Source organism: Xyrauchen texanus, chromosome 37 (assembly GCF_025860055.1).
Source record: "Xyrauchen texanus isolate HMW12.3.18 chromosome 37, RBS_HiC_50CHRs, whole genome shotgun sequence".
Taxonomy (NCBI): Eukaryota; Metazoa; Chordata; class Actinopteri; order Cypriniformes; family Catostomidae; genus Xyrauchen; species Xyrauchen texanus.
This window is the reverse complement of record NC_068312.1, coordinates 25,640,628-25,662,405: the sequence shown is the minus strand read 5'-3', so window position 1 is coordinate 25,662,405 and position 21,778 is coordinate 25,640,628. Positions and strand designations below refer to the sequence as shown.

At 38.2% G+C, this 21,778-nt stretch overlaps 1 pseudogene; it reads right to left on the bottom strand.

Moving 5' to 3' along the window:
• Positions 1 to 21,778, bottom strand: part of LOC127630574 (centrosomal protein of 104 kDa-like) — a 28,215-nt pseudogene that overhangs the window by 6,077 nt on the left and 360 nt on the right.

Genomic DNA, 21,778 nt, shown 5'->3' with positions numbered 1-21,778 from the left:
TGTTCTGTGTTTCACGGAAACCTCTCTAAATGAAGCCATCCTGGACAGTGCTACATTTGCTGGGCTTCTGGTTGTTCAGAGTGGATAATGCTGCAGAATCATTGGGGAAAACGAGAGGCGGTGGAACATGCATTCACATCAACGAAAGTCCCACGTGCAGCTTTAGGGCTCTCTGATCATTGTCTAGTTCATCTTCTCCCGTTCTACAAGCAGAAACAAAAATCAGCTAGGCCTGTAGTAAAGACTGTAACGAGGTAGACTAATGAAGCAGACCTGGAACTAAAAGCTTGCATTGATTGGAATGTTTTTTAAGCTGCAGCCACAGCCCACAGACCTGGACGAGCTCACAGATACTGTGACATCATATATCAGTTATATTATACAAAATATTGTACAACCATGCCAGAAACACACTGCCTAAGGAAATCAGAGTGGCTAAAAGATGCTGCTCTGAAAAGCAGAACAAAAACAGTTTTCAGTCAATGTTCCTACATCTGTGTGGTATATCCACAGTAAAACGAGTCCTGTATCGACATAACCTGAAAGGCTGCTCAGCAAGTAAAAAGCCACTCCTTCAAAAACGCCATAAAAAAGCCAGACTACAATTTGCAAGTGTACAAGGGGACAAAGATCTTACTTTTTGGAGAAATGTCCTCTGGTCTAATGTTTGGCCATAATGACCATCGATATGTTTGGAGGAAAAAGGGTGAGGCTTGCAAGCCGAAGAACACCATCCCAACCGTGAAGCATGGGAATGGGCCAAAATTCCAGCAACTTATTTTGAGAAGCTTGTGGAAGCCTACCCAAAATGTTTGCTCAAAGTTAAACAATATAAAGGCAATGCTGCTTTCATGTGATGAAAGAAATAAAAACTGAAATAAATAATTCTATCTATTATTATTCTGACATTTCACGTTCTTAAAAAAAAAAAAAGGAGTGATCCTGGGGGCCTGGGTAGCTCAGCAAGTACTGACGCTGACAACCACACCTGGTGTCATGAGTTAGAGTCCAGGGTGTGGTGAGTGACTCCAGCCATGTCTCCTAAGAAACCAAATTCGCCCGGTTGCTAGGGAGGGAAGAGTCACCTGGGGTTACCTCCTCGTGGTCACGATTAGTGGTTCTCGCTCTCAATGGGGCATGTGGCAAGTTGTGCGTGGATCGCGGAGAGTAGCATGAGCTTCCACATGCAGAGTCTCCGCGGTGTCATGCACAACGAGCCACGTGATAAGATGCACAGATTGTCGGTCTCAGAAGCAGACTGTGACTTGTCCTCCACCACCTGGATTGAGTAACCACGCTACCACGAGGACCTACTAAGTAGTGGGATTTGGGCATTCCAAATTGGGAGAAAAGGGGATATAAATAGAAAAAAATTATTTAAAAAAAAGTAGTGATCCTAACAGACCTAAGATGGGGAATGTTTACCAAGATTAAATGTCAGGAATTGTGAAAAACTGAGTTTAAATGTATTTGGCTAAGGTGTATTTAAACTTCTGACTTCAACTGTATATGTCCTATATGTTTTGTATGTCTATATATACTCTTACCTTGTTTTATATTCTGTGTCTCACTGTTACGTTCTATGTGTACTTGCTTGTTTCTCCTATCACCAAAAATAAATTCCTTGTGTACGTGAGCATATTGGCAATAAAGCAAATTGTGATACTGCTCAAATCACTTGCTAAAATTTCTGTGTTAAGTTATACTCAATTGGAAGAAATGCCAACAAAACTACATCTGGTAAAAATAAATAAAATTGAATCAAGTTTTTACATTTAAACCTGCTTGAGTCAAAAGATTTGAGTCTCTAGTTTTGTCTGATATGCCTTTTTTTTTTTATTTATTTAAGGGATTAATCGCGAAATGCCACTATGCTAAACATGATGTACACAAATGTGTTCTTTAGGGCTATTTTTCCTTAGAAAACCTATACTTACTGTGCATTATCACATTGAGAATTAATGGCTTCATCAAAAAGCTGAAAAATATAGCTTTCATAGGCTTTATTTGCAGTTAGGATGAAAATAAGGTGCATTTCAGACTGTTTTGAGATCAGTGCAGAGAGACAGCACACTGGAGGTTAAAGGACTGAGTATACTTTGGTTGTCTGCATAGCCGTTTGCTCCATACACAGTACGCGTGCTGCAAATTTTGTCATAAGCACAGTCCGCGCGGCCTGATTGTGCGTGGCCCAGATTTACTTGACCCACGGATGCAGGTTTTTTCTACTTTGGTTACAAAATCTTTGCACAGTGAAAATAAATCTGACTTTCTATAGCTTGGTATTATACATTTTTGTGCATGTTTACTAGGTGCTACTAGTTAAAAATCAAAAAGGGAAATTAAAAATGCACACAGCAGTCATACTCGGGTCTCAGGAGGTAAAATTAGATATTTAGATTTAAAAAAATACACACACTGTGTGTGTGTGTGTGGGGGTGTACCGGTCTACACTGCAGGCAGCGCTGTAGCATCGGACAGTCTTTCCAATAGTGCAGGTCAAGTCCATCCTCTGTAAATGACTCATCTCTCTCCCCACAGAAAATACACAGACTGCAACACAAAACACCACCAGCATCACCTGTGATTTTTTATTTCTCACTCAACAGTCTAAAAAATGTATTTACACTCTCTCAACACATCAGACAAACTGCTTAAATGAGGCCCCATAAGCACTCTTTGATACAGTATCACTACCCAGAAGTCTGGGTGAGATTTGATTTGAATTTTATAACAGAAACACAGCTACACACACAGTGACATTTGCATCATGATACTTAACAAATAAAGAGAACATTGGACTCTGTGTAAAACAAACTAAACATTCCACTCACTTCACTGACTGGAAGCACACAATGATGGTAAATCAGTCATTCATACCAGGAGGACTGTGACGGCTCAGGTAGAATCTACAAAAGAGATAAGATCTTACTAAGTAATCAGCTGGTTGGCTGCCTTTCACATCAGCAGAGACAGACTGGGTTTCCTAGTTTACACCATCAGGAATATAGTATTTAATGTGTATTTATGGTACACAAACAGGTCACATTTAGCACATACAAGCAGGGTACAAAAATAACCTGGAATTTGGCTTTTGCAAATAAATGAAATGTTATCAAAATAATTTAAAAGATATCAACCAACTTTTAGGAAAATCTAAAATAATGCTTTGTACATATCAAAGTAAGAATGATAATGCTACATCATAACAGATGTAAGCGAATCAAACTATAGTTACATATTGTCTACTAAAGAAAAGTGACCATATTTCAACTAATAACAAAATTTAGCTATGAAGAATTATTTTTTTTCTCTTCAGAATTTAATGTAGTGACACATTCTTGACAAAACAAAAATATGATGAACTAAATCAACTTTGTTTGACAGATGCCACTGCACAGAGACTGGACATGGTATGATGCTATGAGTGACACAGCGATCTGAACTATTTGCAGCTAATAAAAAGTAATAAAAAGCCTAACTTGTTCTTTGTCATAAAGACAAAACATGAATTTTCAAGAAATAATACAAAATACAGTTTCAAGGAGAGTAAAGAAAAAAATCATGAATAAATGTTCTGATTTCACCCATCAGATGTAGCAAAAAGGTCATTTATGCATATTAATTAATATTAATAAAAATCTATAAAATGGGGGCCTTGCTCACCCCTTTGGAGAAGGGGGGTGATGATATCTGTACGATTGCATCATTTTTATTGCTAGATTTGTTTTGAGAGAACTAATCTTTCACAGAGACAGTTACAATGTACATGTTCCAAACAAACATGATCAATACACACACTCCTGACATATTCGTCTTCTCTGCTTTTTTCTCAGGTACTTTGATATTTTCCTGCCCTTGTTCCTAAAATAGGGACTCACACCATTAATGAATTAATGAATTCAAATATTCATACCACTAATGACCAAAATGCCCTCATGCTTTGAAAGAGTTCAACTCTATAGTCTTTCTCATCAACTCAGCATGTCAACTCCATGTTGTAATATGTTTGGCTACATCTGTTCTCTCATTGTTTTTGTGTGAAAATTCAAACCTACACTAATCTCCTTCAGTGCTGCAAGCTGCTCCTGTAAGCTCCTGATTTCCTCTTTCTCTCTCACACCTTCTTCCCATTCTCCTCCCTTTTGTGGCTTCTGGAGAATGAAAGAGAGTGAATTGTGGAACAGCACAGTCATGTTGTTTACGCTGCATCACACTGATAGCCTGTATGACATCCTGACTGGGATGGCATCATAGCAGCAAATAAATATATAGGTCTGGTCACAGTGGCTCTGTTAATCGATGACCTTTCCAAAGGTTTCATTTACCACTCAACATTTTTTTTATTTAAGCCCACACAAAAAGTTAAAAGCATTTTGATTATGTCAGATAAGTCTGACTAAGGTTTCCAGACCAGTTTTACCTGCATGTCTATGGTTTTTCCATTTAATTTTGTAAGCGAGCCAAAGAGGTTCTTGTAGAGGATGTTATTACTTGTGCTTGTGTAATCAGGTGGCAGATAATGCAGAACAGCTTTACCATGAAGGTATTTGCCTGAACAACTCGCACAGAGGTGGGTTGAGCACTGCACTGAGGCAGCGCTGTGCTCCAACCCACCTGCCAAAAACTAAGAAACAACATACATACATCACACATAAACACATGTAATTAATGATTACTTCAATACTATCATGTGATTTTAGAACAGATGTGAAAAGACCCACAAACAGAAAAAATTAAAGCATGACAAAAGGTGGAGAAAAATTGTAAAATTAAAAAAAGAATTCAATATATTTGCTGTTTGAGGTGTGAAAAAATGCTGTATATAAAAGTGGTCAGTATATAAAAAAATTGCATTTGTCTCTCACTTTCTCCATTTTCACTCGCTCTCTCCATACACAGATCCCATTCATGTGCCCTCACTCTCTGGATCTTTCATTTTAATTACAGGAAACCTAATCGCCTCTCTGCTGTGCCCTGAAGCCCATCTCATCGCCCAGGAAACCACAGCAGGCAGAAGACATTTAGCAGCCATCCCTTTGTGTAACCTAGAGCAACCGTTTTGTAGGAGCTCACCGTTTAAAACGGGCAAACTAGCAAAAAGAGCCTTTAAACATTTATGAGAAAATTGAAAAGCTGATTTATTGGCTATTGTAGAAAAATCTAATTTTTTATTTTATTCCTCCCCTTTTCTCCCCTATTTGGAATGCCCAATTCCCAATGCGCTCTAGGTCCTTGTGATGGCATAGTGCCGGCATCTATGCACAACTCACCATGTGCCCCATCAAGAGCGAGAACCACATTATAGAGACCTTGAGGAGGTTACCCCATGTGACTCTACCCTCCTTAACAGCCGGGCCAATTTGGTGTCTTAGGAGACATGGCTGGAGTCACTCAGCACGCCATGGATACGAGCTCATGACTCCAGGGGTGGTAGTCAACGTCAATAATCACTGAGCTACCCAGGCCTCTGCAAAAATGTATTTTAAAGGACTTGTTCACCCAGAAATGTAGTCTTTCATTTCTAAACAGGTTTTCAGAGGAACTCATGTCATTCCAAACCTGTATGACTTTTCCAAAAAACACAAAAGGAGATGTTTTGAAGAATGTCCAGACTGATTTTTGCCATGCAAAATGGAGGAAAAAACACCACACTAATTCATACGGCTTGTAATGTAGTGTTCAAGTATTCTAAAGTAATACAAAGACACCATAATTTAAGTAATTATTAACTAAAATGTTCTCTGTCAAAGCACATAAATACCAAGATACATCATGCCATGTTTGAATATTTTTGTCCTTTTTGGACCTTATCACTATATGCTTTCATTGAACGGAAAAGCTGTGAGGACATTCTTTAAAATAATTTTGTTACATGGAAAAAAAGTCATACGTGTTTGGAACGACATGAGTATGTGAGTAAATTAGGACAACATTTTCATAACATATATTCTCCAGCAACCTTTTCTCAGAAATAGACTCTCAACACAGCTTTACAACTAATTCAGACTAATCTGATCATTGAAAAACCCATACTTTGTTCATCAGAAACGTTTAATAGTACTTTAAAAGTAACTAAACACACACAGTTGTTGCATTACCATGAGGAGGAAAAAAATGAAACTCGGAACATCCCAATGTGATGACAAAAACCCTCCAAGCTGAGACACAAAACAAGTAAATGCTGTTGTCTTAATACAACAAAACCAAACTGGAAGGCACACCTCATACTCCACATTTCAGTTAGTGGTGACATTTGACAGTCCCTGTTGTGGTAGGGCTGAAGGACATTCTTCAAGCCACACAGAAGCCAAAACAAAAACAACATAAAAAGAACAAATCTGTCTGAGACCCTAAAAGGAATTAGACCCTGAATAATGAGAACTGCTGTAGCTTAAAAGTTTATACGATTGAAGTAGCAGAGCTGGGACAGTGAGAGAAGAAAAGAGAATGCTTGGAGGATTTTTATAAAACGTACCGTGGATATGAAACTCAATTTGAGACTTTTAAGTGACTCTTTGACCAGAACATGTGCCACATTTTAGTAACTAATGGAAACAGACGTTATACAGGGTCGACTACACCCACTCTGTCATACAAAGGCTGCCTTGTGTTAGTCTAATGAATCCCTAAGGAATCTTAATGATAGCTGTGAGAAAGAAATTAACTTTCAGACCCTGTCAGAAAAAAAACAGGTTAATTTGATAATATTTAGGGCAAAACGAGTCTCAATGAATCTCAAATGTTATAAGTCCATACAGCACACCCAACTACAAACCACAGATGGCTGCTAAATAATCACAACACAAACTGGCAGCTTATGCTTTTGCCATTGGGTGTGTGGCCACAAATTGGAACATGATTGATGTGAATCACGTGGTTATTAAATCTTACCAGCCATTTCCAGTTCTTTAAGCTACTACAGTACCTTAAAGCTGTACTTCAAACCTTTAAACTTCAAGCTTAAGGCTTGACTGAGTGGATATTGACTGGGTTGACATCCAGTCTGGGTGAGATCATCTCAAAGAGATGAGAAGTTGGGTTAGTACCCGCATGACGTTGTCCAGTGTGAAGCCAGAGTCTTTGCTGCCAAGATGCTCTACAAGCTTCTCCAGCAGTTCCAGTCTGCTAAGTGCCAGCCTCAATGGAATATTGCTTTGCATGGGTCTGATGATTTCCAAAGTCACCATTTGCAGAGATCTCACCTCCTTAAATAAAGCCAATTCCTGCAATAATAATTTAAAGATAGAAAGAATAAAAAAGTACAAAGGTTACATATACTGTGAATTTGCTGGACAAGCACAGTTCTCTTTCCTGTGTTGACGTATCTCCTATTAACAGAAAGTTAGCTCATGCCCTTTTTAAAATTGCCAATAGCCTTCAGTTTCATAAGTCAACTAATGCACCATGATTTGCAACTTGCTAGTAATTTGAAAACAACACTGAAACCACAACAATGCCCTACGTGCAAGCATCTCTACAACCTAGCATTAAAATCACAAAAGCAGCTATAAAATGTAAAGCTGACAAGAGACAACCTCGTTTGAAACTGATGCTTCAGTTTACAAGGTAACCCAATACTAAAGGGCAAAGCCAGAGTTGACCCTTGCCCTCTCCCATGATTCTGACAGACTGTCCATCAACAACCATTTGTGTGCAACAAATATTTTTTTACAGAAGAGCTTTGAGAATTGGGGATTTTTAGCTCTATTTGGATCATAGATTTTTGCAGCCTGCAACCAATAAAATATCAAGTATGTCATGCAGATACAAATGATTAATTCAAGGTCATTTTAGAATCATTTTTAACATTGCCAGGTGAAGAAATCACCTTTGCTCATAATTTGGAAAATGCTTAGTTGAAAAAATACAAACCAATAACCCCCCCTTTAGGAATGTTTTTCTCTTTCTCAAATTTCACTTAAATACTATTTTTTTGTAAGATCCTAAAAAAAGAAAAAACAATTTCATCCTTTTTATGGACAAAACCTGCCAAAACTAGGATATGCAGAACAAACATGTGAGACTTATATAGACATCATTATCACATCAGTGACTGGATTGTGCAAACTGCTGATTGTAAACAATGCATTTTCTGACAGCCTACTTAATGTGATGGCTGTTACAAAATATGAAATAGTTTAGAATTGCCCCATATGATCACAGGATTTATTTCCTTAACGAGTCTATCAACCTCATTGGTAGCATTATCTTTTTTTTCTGATAAGTGGCCCTATTGTAAGTGCCTCACTTTAACATAGATTATTGCTTTTTTAAAGAAAAGAGACCAGTCGTTTTGTGGTGATCAACATTATGGCACAAATGCTATCGATTGAGCTTAACTTGGATTTAACCCAGAATATTATCTACTTCTTTCATGCAACCTGACAAAAAGATTGTACACTGTGATTAAAAAAAACAAAAAAACCAACGTGGGTTTTATGTGTTTATATTTCATCTATAAACCTGTTGGTGGCTTTACACTAATTCCACAATACTCACATTTAAAACTTTACCATATAGATACTGAAGTTGTTGTACCATGATAATACATGAGCTCATAAAATCAACACTTTGATGGCTATAGCAGATGAGAATGTCACTGCACAACCATTGTCTTGTCAGAAAAGGAATGTTTATGGAATGTTATCTGCTAAATGACTGAAATGAGGAAATTTGAATACTTTTACTGTAAAAGTAAAGATCTCAATTCATCTTTCCAGTAAACCCCAACTACATTTCAGGCATTCCTTACTACAGTGCATGTCTATAGGCTTCACAGCACATTTAAAGTAGCTTCAGACAGTATTCAATCCCAATTGTCTGTGAAGATTCTCAGTTATTCAGGTCATCATAGAATGCCATAGAAGTAGAATTTAACTTAACTTGTTAACATTATACAACTCATTCCAAGTGGCCTAACTGACAGTCGTAAATGGGTGGCTCTTCCATTACATTAACTATTCAGTTTGATTTATTTTGGTTTTCATAACCTTTTCAAATCATTTGGAATCAGGGGTGGCTCCATCAAATTTTGATACACTTGGTTAGTTTTTGGAAGCATTGCCTTTAAATTGTTTAACTTGGGTCAAATGTTTTTGGTAGCCCTCCACAAGCTTCTCACAATAAGTTGCTGGAATTTTGGCCCAATCCTCCAGACAGAACTGGTGTAACTGAGTCAGGTTTGTAGGCCTCCTAGCTCGCACACGCTTTTTCAGTTCTGCCCACAAATGTTCTATCAGATTGAGGTCAGCGCATTATGGCCACTCCAATACCTTGACTTTGTTGTCCTTAAACCATTTTGCCACAACTTTGGAGGTATGCTTGGGGTCATTGACAATTTGGAAGGCCCATTTGCGATCTAGCTTTAACTTCCTGGCTTATGTCTTGAGATGTTGCTTCAATATAGCCACATAATTTTCCTCCCTCATTATGCCATCTATTTTGTGAAGTGCACCAGTCCTCCTGCAGCAACGCACCCCCACAACATGATGCTGCCACCCCCATGCTTCATGGTTGGGATGGTGTTCTTCAGCTTGCAAGCCTCAAACATAAAGATGATCATTATGGCCAAACATTTAAAATTTTGTTTCATTAGACCAGAGGACATTTCTTCAAAAAGTAAGATCTTTGTCCCCATGTGTACTTGCTAACTGTAGTCTGGCTTTTTTATGGCATATTGAAGCAGTGGCTTCTTACTAGTGGCTTCGTGTTACTGTGGATATAGATACTTGTCTACCCGTTTCCTCTAGTATCTTCACAAGATCCTTTACTGTTGTTCTACTATTGTTTGTACAGATGAAAATTGTACCTTCAGGCATTTGGAAATTGCTCCCAAAGATGAGCTAGACTTGTGGAGGTCCACAATTTCTTTTCTGAGGTCTTGGCTGATTTATTTGGATTTTTTCATGATGTCAAGCAAAGAGGCACTGAGTTTGAAGGTAAGCCTTAAAATACAAAAATACGTGACAGCCCATTTTCTACACCACTAATAAAAATGACCAGACAGTCTCAGTTTAGGCAGTGGCACGTGTGGTCATGTCTTGCGAGTTTCTGGTGTGCAGCGTGGAAATCATGTGAAGATGGATACAGAGCAGACCGACACTGAACTGCCAGTTCAGAACTGGTGGTCAGAAAAAATAACACTGATCACAGCTTGGCGATATATCTTTATTTCATCAATAATTAAAGTTCATATAATACGGGAGCGTGTCATGTATATAAACACAAACTCCAAAACTGTCATTCTCTGTGCAGTCAGAGCCGCTTCAACCAGTTGCGGAAGAGACCCAATCTGAGCGGGAGTCGAGACCGGGATATTTAAAGTTCCGCCGGCTGATGTGCACTCTAACACGGACGCACGTCTTGCCCCCGCTGTCTGCATCTTGCAACGTCATCATCATGAGATCATGATAAGATCAATCTTATGTGAAAAATAACACTAAAATGACAACAACAATAAAATGTGTGTGATTTTATATATATATATATATATATATATATATATATATATATATATATATATATATATATATTTATTTTATTTTTTTGTTTGTTTTTTTTTTGTTTGTTTTTTTGGATGGGCAAGATTTACAAATGCTTATCAATAATACTTTTATGGCTAAAATGTTTACAGTGTTCAGTGACTAAATTGTCAATATGACTAAATGTTACAAAAATATGACTAAAATGTCAACAGTTTTCATTGACTAAAACTACATTAAAAAGCCCAGAATGTGTCAACTAAAACTTGAAAAAGTAGGATAAGGTTGAATAAATATGATACAAATCCTGTGTCAAATGTCCTTTGTAGTTAAGACTCAATTAAAAATCAGCTGACAAATTTAACACTAGTGTTCAGTTGCCAGGTCATCATTAGGACTGTATTAACGCATTGTCAATGTTTACGTGTTTTAACGTCACTTTTTTTATCAGTATGGTACCACCTCCGCCTATTTTGAGCCAGGAAAAACCCTGGTTGAGCAGAGAGAGGTACTGTGCAAAATTTGCTAAATTAAAGTTGCTACATCTCATGGCAACTCAACAAATTAATATCAACACCTGAAACAGCACCGAGAAAAGTATGATGCATGAATGATGGTGAAAGCCCAGATTAGTAAAGAGACAGCTGAAACAACAACCTGTAAGCCAAACAAAACAAAGAACAATTACATTACATGCCACATGACAAGTCTTCACAGAGATATAAAGAAATCACTGACTCCATAATGCACTACTTGGCAAGAGACATGATGCACCGTTAGCAAAGTAGAACTTTTTAGAAAGAGGATTTGGAAATACCAGTTGGCCATTTAAAAAAAAAAAAAACACACAACAACAGTTTTAGTGGTTTGATTGAGTGACCCACACTTTTATATCCAGTTTCCTTTTCAAAAGAGTTTATAAAAAGGTACATGATACATCCTGCTTAAATGTACCTGTTTGTTTGGACAATCTTATTTTCATGAAAATTTGAATGTTCTTAGTTATTGTTCTATTTTATTTAGGTGTAATATTAAGAAAATAACAAGATTGCAGTAATGCAAAGATATTATTTAATTTTGTACATATATTATTTTAATTTGAAAACACTGTGCATTTATAGTTGTTGTTGTTGCTAGTTTGAGTTGAGAAATACAAAATTTCAGCATTATCAGTAATCTATTTGTGCATTTTCCTTGATAACCAAGCAAGTTGACTCATGATACCATTTGTTTATTATATCACAATCGCAATATTAAACTCAACAATCAACATTTTCCCCAAATCGTGCAGCCCTAGCCCCTTAGTTACTAAATCTACGAAACTGCATTCATAATGGGGTTCAGCTGGACTAGACACACACAGGCCTGATTTCTGCCAGCCCTGATCAACACCTAAATACAACTTATTCATCAGCAGGAAGATGGCTAAAAGGTCTCACCCAGTAACATACTATGCCAAGGTCAAAAAGTCAAAGTCTCTGGGACACCAAAGTGAGAGCCATTATCTCCACATGGAGAAAGCCTGGTACAGTAGTAAACCTTCCCAGAAGTGGCTGACCTTCCAAAATTCCTCCAAGAGCACAGCAACGACTCATTCAGGAAGTCACAAAAAAAGCCAAGGACAACATACAAGGAACTACAGGCCACTCTCGCATCAATAAAGGTCACTGATCAGGACACCACTATCACAAAGATAGGGCAAAAATGTCATCCATGGAAGAGTGGCAAGGCATTATGGGTCATCTGAATTTTGACAAAACACTTTGATGATCCTCAAAGCTTTTAGAAGAATGTTCTGTGGACCGATGTGTCGAAAGAGGAACTGTTTCAAAGACAAGGGTTCCATCACATTTGGCATAAATCAAACACAGAATTACATAAAAAGAACATCATACCTACTGTCAAGCATGGTGGTGGTAGTGTAATGATGTGGGGATGTAGGGAAACATGAATTCTGCTCTCTACCAGAAAATTCTGCCTGGTCATCAGTCCATGAGTTGAAGCTCAAGAGCAACCGAATTATGCAGCAGGACAATGCTACAACTGCTCAAAAAGAAGCTAAATGTAAGTTTTGGAGTGGCCTAGTCAAAATCCAGACTTGAACCCGATTGAGATGCTGTGGCAGGACCTTAAAGGGCAGTTCATGCTCGAAAACCCACCATTGTGGCTGAACTAAAGCAGTTCTGCAAAGAAGAGTGGAACAAAATTCCACCACAGTGTTTTGTGAAAGATTGATTGTCCAGTTATCGGAAGCATTTGGTTGCAGTTGTTGCTGCTAAAGGTGGCACAACCAGCTATTAAATTTGAGGGGGCAGTTAGTTTTCACATGGGTGATATAGGTGTTGAATAAATTTTATGCTTCAATAAAATATTATATATACACACATTTGAAAACTGTATTTTGCGTTTACTCTGGTTGACTTTGTTTAATGTTATATCTCATTTAAAGATCTAAAACAATTTAGTATGAAAAATACAAGCAATCAGGAAGGGGCAAATACTTCTTCACAGCAAGATGATGGATGGATGGATGGACAGAGAGACATAGATATACAGAATATAGATAGACAGACAGACAGACACACACACACACACACACACACACACACAGCCATATATATATATATATATACACACACTCACCTAAAGGATTATTAGGAACACCTGTTCAATTTCTCATTAATGCAATTATCTAATCAACCAATCACATGGCAGTTGCTTCAATGCATTTAGGGGCGTGGTCCTGGTCAAGACAATCTCCTGAACTCCAAACTGAATGTCAGAATGGGAAAGAAAGGTGATTTAAGCAATTTTGAGCGTGGCATGGTTGTTGGTGCCAGACGGGCCAGTCTGAGTATTTCACAATCTGCTCAGTTACTGGCGATTTTCACGCACAACCATTTCTATGGTTTACAAAGAATGGTGTGAAAAGGGAAAAACATCCAGTATGCGGCAGTCCTGTGGGCAAAAATGCCTTGTTGATGCTAGAGGTCAGAGGAGAATGGGCCGACTGATTCAAGCTGATAGAAGAGCAACTTTGCCTGAAATAACCACTCGTTACAACCGAGGTATGCAGCAAAGCATTTGTGAAGCCACAACACGCACAACCTTGAGGCGGATGGGCTACAACAGCAGAAGACCCCACCGGGTACCACTCATCTCCACTACAAATAGGAAAAAGAGGCTACAATTTGCAAGAGCTCACAAAATTGGACAGTTGAAGACTGGAAAAATGTTGCCTGGTCTGATGAGTCTCGATTTCTGTTGAGACATTCAGATGGTAGAGTCAGAATTTGGCATAAACAGAATGAGAACATGGATCCATCATGCCTTGTTACCACTGTGCAGGCTGGTGGTGGTGGTGTAATGGTGTGGGGGATGTTTTCTTGGCACACTTTAGGCCCCTGGGCATCGTTTAAATGCCACGGCCTACCTGAGCATTGTTTCTGACCATGTCTATCCCTTTATGGCCACCATGTACCCATCCTCTGATGGCTACTTCCAGCAGGATAATGCACCATGTCACAAAGCTCAAATCATTTCAAATTGGTTTCTTGAACATGACAATGAGTTCACTGTACTAAAATGGCCCCCACAGTCACCAGATCTCAACCCAATAGAGCATCTTTGGGATGTGGTGGAACAGGAGCTTCGTGCCCTGGATGTGCATCCCACAAATCTCCATCAACTGCAAGATGCTATCCTATCAATATGGGCCAACATTTCTAAAGAATGCTTTCAGCACCTTGTTGAATCAATGCCACGTAGAATTAAGGCAGTTCTGAAGGTGAAAGGGGGTCAAACACAGTATTATTATGGTGTTCCTAATAATCCTTTAGGTGAGTGTATATATATATATGTATATTACAAACACACCAATCAGCCACTCAAACAGCCCATCTGGCACCAACAATCATGCCACGATCCAAATCACAGAGATCACATTTTTTTAAATCACATTTATGCACTGCGCTTCTGCCCCACAAATGGCTGATTAGATACTCGCATGGATGATTCTTGGTGCCAGATGGCTGGTGTGAGTATTTCTGTAACTGCTGATCTCCTGGGATTTTCACACACAAAAGACTCTAGAATTGACTCCGAATGGTGCCAAAAACAAAACAAAAAATACAGTGAGAGGCAGTTCTGTGGATGGAAGCACTTGTTGATGAGAGAGGTCAACAGAAAATGGCCAGACTGGTTCGAACTGACAAAGTCTACAGCAACTCTGTACAGTTGTGGTGAGACGAATAGCATCCCAGAATGCTTTTCCGAGATGCAAGTTGGCGCCGTTTTGGTAGCACGAGGGGGACCAACACCTTATCCTTGAGTAATCATGCTAAATCGCGAATCTGGTACTAGAAAATCACTTGCCATTATATCAAACACAACTGAAAGCTATTTGGTTCGTTAAATGAAGCTTCACATTGTCTTTGTTTTTGAGTTGCCACAGTATGCAATAGACTGGCATGTCTTAAGGTCAATATAAGGTCAAACAAAATTGCAAAAAAGGATGAAGGCTATACAATGATTTAAATTGCCCAAAAATTGAAGATTTCATACAAAGGTGTACATTACAGTCTTCAAAGACAAAAGGACAACTGGCTCTAACAAAGACAGAAAGAGATGTGGAAGGCCCATATACAACTAAACAAGATGATAAGTACATCAGATTCTCCAGTTTGAGAAACAGACACCGCACATGTCCTCACCTGAAAGCTTTATTGAAATCTACCTGCTCAACACAAATTTCATGAACAACAGTAAAGAGAAGACTCTGGTTCATGCCTTATGGGTAGAATTGCAAAGAAAAAGACACTTTTGAAACAGAAAAACAAAAAGAAAAGGTTATAGTAGGCAAAGAAACACAGACATTGGACAGCCGATAATTGGAAAAGAGTGTTATGGATCTTAACCCCAATGAGCTTTTGTGGGATCAGCTAAAGGGGTGTCAAACTTGGTTCCTGGAGGGCCACAGTCCAGCAGAGTTTAGCTCAAACCCTAATTAAACACACCTGAAGCAGCTAATCAAGGTCTTCAGGAGTGCTTGAAGATTACAAGGGAGGCATTTTGGAGCAGGGCTGGAACTAATGATCCTGGAACTCGATAAAGACACGGATGCCGTATGAGGAAGACTGGGGGGCATAAAATGAACAACAGCAAAGCACTATTAAGATTTACTGAGCATTGTTGATGTTACAGAAGAAATGTTCAACATGTTAAAGTCTCTTTGCACTCTTCAACTCATTTCATGCTTAGCCAGCAATTAAACTGTACATATGTATATACACACAATATCTTACATAAAATACTAAGTATTTAGGGATTGTCCCTTTTAGAATTTAGAGTTATGTGCTTAACTGAGATTAACTAAGATTCATTTTTAAAGTTAAATACAATTCTTTGAAAGTCTTTAACTTAGTAATAAATACATTTTAGGCTGCTGTTAGAGCAATGCGTTTCCCTTTTAAAGTAAAGTCTAAACTATACCTTTGACATAACATAAGTGTGTTTCACTGTTCAGCAGATGATGAATGATAATCATTCTACACACCCTCAAGTCTGCTTCAGGAAGCCCACTGTTAGCAAAAAGTCAGTCTTCTCACAATTTCCCTTGAACCCAAGGCTGAGTTCACTCGTTGGAGAGATAAGCCAGGCTTTATCCTTCATTTCGAGCTGTATCACTTCTACAGATAATCCACAATACTAGACAGAACATGACACCTGCTAAACACTCAAAACTATCAGCCCCATTGATGGTGCCATTCTGTCTTTGGCATGAAATTAAACTGAAAATAAAAGGAACATGAAAGAAATAAGAAAGAGAGTGAGAGAGAGAGAGAGTGAGAAACCGACAGAGAGAGACAAAGAGAAAAAGAAGAGGGTGATAAAGAAAGAGACAACAAGATTTTGTAAGAGATCTCATACGGTTGACACTTTATAGGTTAGAGCTTTCTTGCAGAGGAATACAGCTGCTCTCGTCATGCTCCGCAGTTCTGCTTTTGGGGTTCCGGGTGGAACCTCCAACAGCTTTTTGCGTCCTCCCTGTATGCCCATGTCTTTGAATAGGCAACTGCCACCTAAGAGAGACAGAAAGAGAAAGTGAGGATCACACTCCAGAAACAGCACTAAACATTGTACACCAGCTGAAATGTTGAACTTTGTCATGCAGAGTTTGCCCAGTAAAGACTGTAAATAATAGAAGATGAACTGAGAAATCAAAATTTCCTTGATCTTTTGACATATAAGAGGTCATTGTACAACAAAAACATCCTGTAAGTTTCAGAACTCAAAACTATCTTGTTATTCTAAAAACAGCTTATATTTAAGCCAATCTGCCAAAACGATAGGATGAGGAATGTCGCAATTTATTACGTAATAGCGTGGCTAAACACTGCCTCTGCAGAGGATCAACGCCTGCTTCTACATCACTGCCTGTTTAGCCCCGCCCATCTGTGTGTTGTCTGTGTGTGTGTGAGAGAGAGAGATGGCGCGTGTGCGATCACCTGTTGCCATACCCAATCAGAGATGCTTACAGCTTTCTGAAGGTCAGTTTTCTCAGTGGAATATAGACATCCAAGTGGGGTATTCCTCTCTATTTCTGGGTAGCCAGTACGCAAATGTCATTCACTATAGAAACAGCGATGTCCTCCGCCATTTTAAACAGTATGTATCCAATGTGGAAACTCACAGAGCGCTGTTCTATGTAAACAATTTCACCAACTTGCTCATATTACACACAAAAATTATCTTATGTAATTTCAAAAATAAAGACAGTAACTCCTAACACATATGCACTATGCTTACATTTTAGTTTAGAACAGCATGAACGGGGAGTGATACACACACAGTGAAGCAGCTGAGTGCTGATGCTGTCACACCATCAGAGGTCGTGGAAGGTCTCTCGCCCAATCAGATTCAAGGACCGTAACTAATTGTTGTGTGTTTAATATATATATTACACACACACACACACACACACACACACACACACACACACACATACATTTTATTGTTGTTGTCGTCGTCATTTTAGTGTTATTTTTCACATAAGATTGATCTTATCATGATGATCTCATGATGATGACGTTGCGAGCTGCAGACAGCGGGGGCAAGACGTGCGTCTCCGTGTTAGAGTGCACATCAGCCGGCGGAACTTTAAATCTCTTCCGGTCTCGACTCCCGCACAGATTGGGTCTCTTCCGCAACTGGTTGAAGCGGCTCTGACCACACAGAGAATGACAGTTTTGAAATTTGTGTTTATTTACATGGCACGCTCCCATATTATATGAACTTTAATTAAGGATAAAATAAAGATATATCGCCAAGCTGTGATCAGTGTTTCTATCAGACACTCGAGCTGCAGCGTACCTCTTATCTCACGTGACATCATTATAGTTTAATATGATCTCAAGTTTCATTAAATTGCATCAAGTGACTATTAGACAACGGAATTTTTTTGTATTATTATTGCCGAAATTTGCAGTTACAAATGTAGTAGTAATTCTCTATGCAGGAAAAACCTGGCATTCTGTTTGGTAACGCAGAAATAACAAACTTCACCATTAAGAACAGAATTAAATGTCTCATATCTCATAACTAAAAAGCAAAGATTACTTTGTACTTTTTGTCATTAACAGAAATACAATACTCCACAGTAATATGAAGAACATGTTTTTTTTTTCAGTGAAGACAGATCCACCTGTCTTCCCACCATTTCTCCTTAAAGCGGTGTTCTCATCTTACATGTGTTAACGCAAATGAAATTATCACCAGAATGTTCTGCAGGAAAACAAAATAAATTACCCACTTCACCATTAAATATTTTAATTAAATGTTGCTACACAAGCATGACAAGCATTTTAAGCCACACACATGCTCAGATATGAAATCTTCAAAGACTCACCTTGTGTCATTCAAGATAGAGCTGGTCTATTTCACAAGTGTAGATGAGCTACATTATTTTGTACAACAGCATTTGCCAGGCAGAACATTTAATTATGGCAGATAACTGAGGCTTACAGCAAAGCGTGACCTTAAAAATAGTATTTTATTATATCAAGACTTACATCAATCTTGAGCACATGTGGAGGAGTGAGAGGTGTTGGAAGAACTGTGTGTTCAGGGCTAGCTGGTTTTGTGGTGTCCTGCTCATGGGTCTCCTTCAAAAGTTGGTTCTGTTTCTTCTCCCTGGGTGAGTCCGCTGGATGAGGTGTGGGTTTTTGCATCCCAGCTCTTGAAGAGGGAGAAATTCACATTCGAAGACCTCTGCAATTCTCTCGATCTGCAGAGTAAAATTTGTATAAAAAACAATTATACTTTTAAAAATAATTATTTTCAATCAATAACTATTCACGATTACGCTTTATCAAAACATGTAATAAATAGCTAAATAGGCCAGTGAAAGGAAAATGGGGCAGAAGAAGAACTGTTATGAAACTAAGTCTAAAAAACTCAAAGGATAAGAGGTCAACACACCGATATGCTCTCACACACTGACAAAATAAACAAAAGCCATCACACAGAGCAGAGAAAGGATTGTCGGATCACAGCACATGGTCCTGATTAAGTCAGTCACACACAAGAAAAGAGCTCCATGATTGTCCAGGTCATTTATTGTCTTCTGTCTCCTAGTATCAAACATGTAAGAAGTAAGCATTTGGTCTCAGGAGAACAAGCACAATCACTTTCAGCAGGGACACAGTCATATCAGGAATTTGGATGGATGGAATGACAAGTGGCTGTATGCATACGGTTTATGGATGGATGGATATAAGGAATGATTGTTCCTTTGTAAATACGAATAGCCATATTTTTCATCAAAATAATGCATCCTTGCTGAACAAAAGCATACATTTCTTTCAAAAACAAAAATGTGTTTTGGTTGGAAGGATGGATGGATGGATACCTGATTGATATGCAGCAGGTTGTAAAGCTCCAGCTGCTGGTAGACTGTGAGCATCCATTTCCTCTTTCTTCTGCTTGGCTGTGTCATAGTTCTCTTTATATGGCACTCTGTTTCTCCACATCATACCACCCCAAATGCTCTCCCACCTTAACAGAAAAAAGAGAGAACCAAGTTGTTGTTTAACACTGATCGAAGGTCTTTAAAAGGAGGAAACTTTTAATTTGGCAAGTAATTACTGCAGGGCTACAATTACCATGTAACTTAGAACGCAATACCAACACTCCTCGAATGCACCTGGATATATTTCAACTCCCTCTTCCCCTAACTCCTAGTTCATAACTCATCTCAACATACCATTAACATAACAGACGTTAAAAAAAAAGAGGGATCCCAAAAAAGGACAAAAGTAATGAAGGCACATCTAATAACCTTTTAAAAGTCTCCGATAACTTGTTTGAGATTTTTCGCGAGCTTGAATCTCTCCTGCTGAACCATGTCCTGTTTCTTCTGGTCCAGTAGACAAATGATATGGGCCACTTCAGGCTCCTGATACATGTTGAATGCCAAGTCATCAAACAGTGATATAGATTCACATTTATAACTCGAAAGCCTAAAAGACAACAACAATAAACACAGAGTTGCTGGGGGAAACATAGAGAGAAAGTCATGCACAATTCCACTGCACAATGTAATGCAATATAATTTCACCCTGTTTTACCCTGTGTATGTGCCATCCAAGGCCGAGCTGTATTGGTGGTTGTTGTTGTTAAGATATTGATCAATCAGCTGATCTCAGGTTGGCTGGGGAATAAACGACAAAGACAACAAAAATTTGATTTAAAACAAACAAGTGCATAAGCAAGCCTATACAGGTAAATTCAGCATAAAGCACTCAAAATAGCACATCACATCCAGTGAATCACACTGAATTTCCCTGATAAAATGTTTGGGCAATTAATACTTGGCCAATAAACAAAGGTTAAAACTCTTGATTTCTGCTTGTGAACCAAGAGTTATTACGACCAGAGACAGAGGCCTGGATAACTCCAGCCTGGACAGAGAGAGGGATTAGAGATTAACAATGCAGAGATTGTTAGCAAGGTTGGAAAGGACGAGTGAGAGAGGAAGTCAGAGAGAAAAAAGCAGGGGGGAGACAAGGAGAGTGTAAGAGAAGGAGAGCATGAGATAGAAGGGGGGTGGTGGTGAGAGAGAAAGAGAGCGTGAATAGGACAGAATGGGAGATGGGGGAAGGTTGAGACTCATGATGGTATGGATATATTGATGAGTGATCTGATTTGAGGCTGTGCTGTGCTTATATCTATGACTCACATTACACAGGTCCACATTCCAACACTACAAGGTCTACAATATAAATAGACACAGAATTCATTCCTATAAAAGACTTTGCTTACAAATGATCGTTCAATGCTGTTTAATCAGTTATGTGTAAATGTTATGTATAATTACAGCATTTAATGTATCAAAAGAAAAACTGGTAAATATACATTATTTACAATCTACATATTTTAAAAGGTTCTCCATCTACTGATTGGTATGATGTTGTAAAAAGTATCCAAATGCTGAGTCAGAAACTACAGAAACATTTCTGACATTTGCCATCTATCTCCTAAATAAAACATCTCAACAAGCCACAGGTATAAAAATAAATAAATAAAAATGAAGCAATAATCTAAGAGTCGGTTGTACCTTAAAAAGAATTTACCTCAGATAATATTTGTAGTTAGACTTGATGCAAAGCGACGGCAATAGCAATATAATAAAACACAAACTTCCAATAAATAATTACATTTACTACAAATAATAATCAGAAACAAAATAACTGCCAAAAAGTATAGTCTGTTCGTGGTTATTGATTATTGTAGTATTAATGCAGAATCCAACTGATGTAGATACCCAAGTGTGTATACTATATATCAGCTTTTAACAACAGCTTGCAATGTGGTTCATCCAATCAGATTTTAGAGCTGAAATAATCGGTTTTATAATAAGGGTTGTATAGGTTTCATTTTAGTGAGGTTTTGGGATGGGATAACAATTTTTTTTTATATATATAAAAGTTGAAAGAAATTCTTCAAAAAGTGTCCTAATAATTATTCTAATTCTTAACTTTGCAATGTCTCCAAGTTCCCTGCTCTGAATTGAGCCAGAGAGAAAACATATGGAGAGAAAGCCATCTGGTGGATTTGTGAAGTACTACTCCATTACCTCAATGGTTACTTGCTGATGTGCCAACATCATTTCCATCCACAGGTTCCCCTAAAAAATGTAGGGCCACCAATGCAACCTAAATTTTAAGAAAAAGGATAAATATAACATGGCACAGACACAACTCAAACAAGAAAACTAACCCTAATATTCACATTAA